Below are 5,196 nucleotides of genomic sequence, written 5' to 3' on the forward strand. Positions count from 1 at the left end.
TAGCAGATGGTTAAGGGATGGTGTTTAAACTGAAAAATATCAGGCACCTGGTGGCTCAGTCGGTTAAGCGTCTGCCTTCAGCTCAGGTCATGATCCCAGGGTCCTGGGATCGAATTCCATGTTGGGCTCCCTGCTCCACAGGGAGTCTGCTTCTCCCTCTGCCCCTACCCCAACTCATTCTCTCAATCTCCCTTGCTCTTGTGCACTCTCTCTCTCAAATAAATAAATAAAATCTTTAAAGAAATAAACTAAAAAAGATCAAGAAATAGCTGAAGAAGTATGTTCAGAAATAAGGAGTTAAGGGCGCCTGGGTGGCTCAGTTGGTTAAGCGACTGCCTTCGGCTCAGGTCATGATCCTGGAGTCCCGGGATCGAGTCCCGCATCGGGCTCCCTGCTCAGCAGGGAGTCTGCTTCTCCCTCTGACCCTCACCCCTCTCATGCTCTCTCTCTCATTCTCTCTCTCAAATAAATAAATAAAATCTTTAAAAAAAAAAAAGAAAGAAGGAGTTAAGTATCAGAAGAAACAACTAAGAGTTTAAGGTAGTTGCCTTGGGGAAGCAGAAATTGAGAGTAGAGAAGATAAGGCCGGCACTGGATGTTCAACATTATCAGCTTTGTAAAACCATTTGACTTTTTTTGAGATTTATGTACTTATTTGAGAGAGAGAGCATGCACGTGAGTCAGGGGAGGGGCAGAAAAACAGGGAGAGAGAATCTCAAGCAGACGCCCCTCTGAGTGTGGAGCCCTGAGATCATGACCTGAGCTGAAATCAAAAGTCGGCCACTTAACCAACTGAGCCACCCAGGCGCCCCTGGACTTTTCCCCTAAACTTTTCCAGGCTATTTAATCAAGTTACTTACAGTGTGCACATTCCTGGGAATACCCCATCGTAGCAACATTGTTTATTTCCAAATTTTTCTGCATTCAACTTAAAAGGTGTTTCTTCCCAAGAAACTGAACTTTTTCGTCATATGGGCTTGATCAAATAGGAGAACTGGGTTCATAAAATGGATTCATTGCAAACTTTATAAATCATAGACATCAGTAAAGAAGTTCTTTATTCCATCTTATTGCCTTATGTCATGAAGCATAATAAATCTCACATGACCTGCAGTAACAAATGCTGAATCAAACCACTCCTTGAATTTGTCCAAAGTTTTCAGATCTATGTTGTATGACAGCCACATGTTCTCATCTACGAGGTTGAGAGCAGTGTGAGCTATGAATGGTTCAGATGACAATGATCATCGTTGGATTCTGTTTTTCCAGCTGGCAAAAACTCCATTTCAAAAATTGGAGTATCATGATGGCAGAAGCTTTCAGACATTGTCTTCAATAGATAACTCCTGCAAGGAACAGCCGGTCAGTTTCCACCGCAGACCCCTGCTGGGCAGCCTCTGTTGGAACTCCCTGAAAACCATTTGACTTTTTAACGTGTGTGTGTGTGTGTGTGTGTGTGTAGTGTAGTGTAGGTTGAATACCCAGTACTAAATAAACAATGGCTAATTTTTTGCTTTTTGGCTTTCTTTTTATCAAGGCTTCATTACCCTATGCAACATAAATTGCAAGATCATATGGTATCTTGCTTAAATTAATTCTAACCCTTGATTTGGGAGCTTCCTTAGGCTTCTACATACAGTATGGACAACACTCTAGCATAATCTCATTAGCAGCACTTTTACAAATTTTACAACCTGATTATATATGTTGCTACCTCAATGCAGCTACTTACTATTGATTCTTACAGGCTTCTATTTCCAAGTTTAATTTTCTGTCCTTGAGGTTTGCTGACTGACAGGTACACAAGGACTCTTTTATTGCATAAATTTTATTACAAGTTGTACAAAAGATCTACACTATAATAAAAGGTATATTGCATAAATACCATATACAAAACATATATCCAATATAATACGTGTAATAAAACTTGTGTCTATGGGGTATATTATAAAATGATATTTAATTTTAGTGAAGATTATTAGAGGTTTTTTAGTGGAAGATAGTGTGGATACCCTGCATTATTCAATGCAAATTCTATTAATCCAGATAGTTTAAAAAAGAATACAGATTCTTCTAAAATACACATACAATGGTATATATTTTCCATGCCCTTACTTAGGTATGTAAATATATGTAAAAAGGATAAGCTGATATCCTCTTGGGAGAGTACAAAATTTGAAAGGGATCAAAAAGGACTTACCTTAACTAAAATATTCCAGTTTTTTTTTTAAACAGGGGGGATGTTTTCATGTATTTCCCATGTAATTAAAATTAACATTTAAAAAATCTAGGGCGCCTGGGTGGCTCAGTTGGTTAAGCGACTGCCTTCGGCTCAGGTCATGATCCCGGAGTCCTGGGATCGAGTCCCACATCGGGCTCCCGGCTCATCGGAGAGCCTGCTTCTCCCTCTGACCCTATCCCCTCTCATGCTGTTTCTCTCTCTCTCTCTCTCAAATAAATAAATAAATAAATAAATAAAATCTTAAAAAAATTAAAAAATAAAAAATAAATCTAATTTAAAATAAAATTTTATTAAGATACAATACACATGCAGGGGCGCCTGGGTGGCTCAGTTGGTTAAGCGACTGCCTTCGGCTCAGGTCATGATCCTGGAGTCCCGGGATCGAGTCCCACATCGGGCTCCCTGATCAGCGGGGGGTCTGCTTCTCCCTCTGACCCGCTTCCCTCTCATGCTCTCTGTCTCTCATTCTCTCTCCCAAATAAATAAATAAAATCTTTAAAAAAAAAAAAGATACAATACACATGCAAAAAAATGCACAAAGGACACTTTTACACTCAAGACATTTTCACTAAGTGAATCCAGCTATGTAATCACACCGAGGTCAAGAAATACAATATTACAAGCACCCCAGAAGATGCCCCCACACCTCCTCTCAATCACTGTCCCCCCCTCCATCCCAGAGGAAAACATTACCCAGCTTCTAACAACAAAGATGAATTTTTGACTTTATGTAAATATAATCATTATGATATATATTCTTTTGTCTCATTTGTTTGCTCAACATCCTGTTGTAAGATCCATTCATTCTTGTTTCCTGAGGCTGTCATTGCACTCAGAATTGGACTATTAACAGATGACTTTTTAAATAAGGGTTCAGTGCCCCTAAACAGTTTTTTTTTAAATAACTAAGTATGTTTGAATTTCACTTTTCACATGATTTAGGGGGAAAAATTATGCCAGAAAATAGTATCCAACCATCAACATGTAAGCTCCTGACCTCCAAGTGATCTATCATCACCAAAAGACAAGTGAATTATCAGAACAGCAGAAGTTTTAATTTAAGAATCATTTGAATTATCTAGATAAAATGCATAAAATTTGATTAAATTCAGAATTTATGTTTAACCTAAATAAGATATTCAGTTACTTTGACATCGTGATTAAAATCTGATGGAATAGCTTGCTACTGAAAAGAAACACGAAGCTTGTGGGGGCAGTGATATATTTAAATCTCTAATGAAAGATTAAAAAGGGATATGTTCCATGGCCAAACCCCCCAACAGCAGCGTGAGGAACAGCATGGAGCTTTTGTCACAAGCTCTTTCAGGACTTGAAGCTTAACAAGTCTAAAATAAAAATATGTGAGTTTATAGACATGAAAATAGAACCTAGTAAAACTAAGCCTGGGCCCTGCCTCTGCCATTGGCCTGGAGGCTTAGGATCTGTTTCTTCTACTTCCTGGGATTATTTCTTGTCTGTGTTATGGTGTTCCTGAGTCTAGCTGAGATCTTCGCCTACAACTCCCAGATGAAGCCGTAAACCCTCTTCAAACTCTGACTCATCTGCCGACCTGTATTACAGATGCGTAGACAGCAAGAGGACTGAGCAGGGAGTTAACTCTCTTTCTACCACTGCTAAAGCTGCATAGCAATAGAATCCAGTGGTTTCCAACCTTTCCAGGAGGAAGATCCCACTGAATGCACTTTGCTGCTTAGCTTGGTTGTTGCTCTGAACTGTTGCCAGGCAGAGCCCATACTCTCTGTGCTCAAGATGCACAGGTGATTGTCAGGCATGTGTCCCAGTTAACTGTTGGTGGCACACCCTGAAATCATCAGTATCCCTGTTTTGAAATAACGGTATCACTGTTCTCTTACAAAATATTAAAAATAGCCCTCAGATACCTGTGACGACTTTCAGATTTGTTACCACGCCCCCCCCCCCCCCCCCCCCCCCCCCCCCGCTTATTGTAAAGATGAGTGGCCTGAGGTGCAGAGTTAAATGATGGAATAATGAATGTAGTTATATCATGGGATATAGACGCTAGTGGGAAGCATACTGACCCATGAATTTGAAGGCCTGGGTTCTAGTCTTCACTTTAAGAATGCTTAGCTTTGTGATCCTGGCCAGACTTTCTAAACTTTTCTCACTTTATACATTTCTGTTTGTTTTTTACCCCAAATAAATACATTACTCTTTCAATTTATAAAAAATAGTATCATTTTACAACACAGAGTTATAACATTGACATTCATGTTCCATTATATTTTTTCAGTGGTGATGTTCTAATTAGGGTGAGCATTGTATGTTCCTCGTATACTTGTTCCTCATATACTTGTTCTTTCCTTATTCTCCTTCCCTTTTTGCCTTTTTCTCCTCAGTTAGCAGAATAAGATTCTCCATGTTCACCCCAATGACCTGTATTAACATTTCGAGACATGTGATCACTTCTTCATATTTGTTCAGGTAAATGTACATAATTGACACATTATACTTGAATCAAATTCCCTATAAATTATAAATGCAATGTACTGGTACCTGAAATAATGTTGTCTTCAGTGACAGACTGGTCATCTCCGGTGGCAAAGAAAACCTAAATATGCTAAAGTAGACTAACTCCTATTGGAGACCTATCACATAATTTTGGTAACACGGCATCTTCACTTAACACCTAATGCAGAGAACTTGAGTTTCCTTTTGAATATCTGGATGAGATTTTATCTTGGAATGTGAAGTTGCTGGAGAAACTGACCTGTTCAAACCTGTTTGGGCATTCTTAAGGATAAATGATTGCTCTTTACTCTGGTTAAGATTATAGACTTTCCATTGTTGATTTGGTCTGACAATCACAAAAATGTAGAAAAGCCTTTGTTAAGGATTATAGACAGTTTTGTAAATTTTGAGGACCTCAAGGAAAAGAGTTTACTAGGGATTTGCTAGTATCAACTTTGTACAAC

At 38.9% G+C, this 5,196-nt stretch overlaps 1 pseudogene; it reads right to left on the reverse strand.

The window, feature by feature from the left end:
- Nucleotides 1-924: 924 nt before the first annotated feature.
- On the reverse strand, nt 925-1,367 carry LOC118007454 (annotated as a pseudogene).
- Between the last annotated feature and the right edge of the window lie 3,829 nt (nt 1,368-5,196).

This window comes from Mirounga leonina, unplaced genomic scaffold (assembly GCF_011800145.1).
Source record: "Mirounga leonina isolate KUSES-001 unplaced genomic scaffold, KU_Mleo_1.0 Mir_125, whole genome shotgun sequence".
NCBI lineage: Eukaryota > Metazoa > Chordata > Mammalia > Carnivora > Phocidae > Mirounga > Mirounga leonina.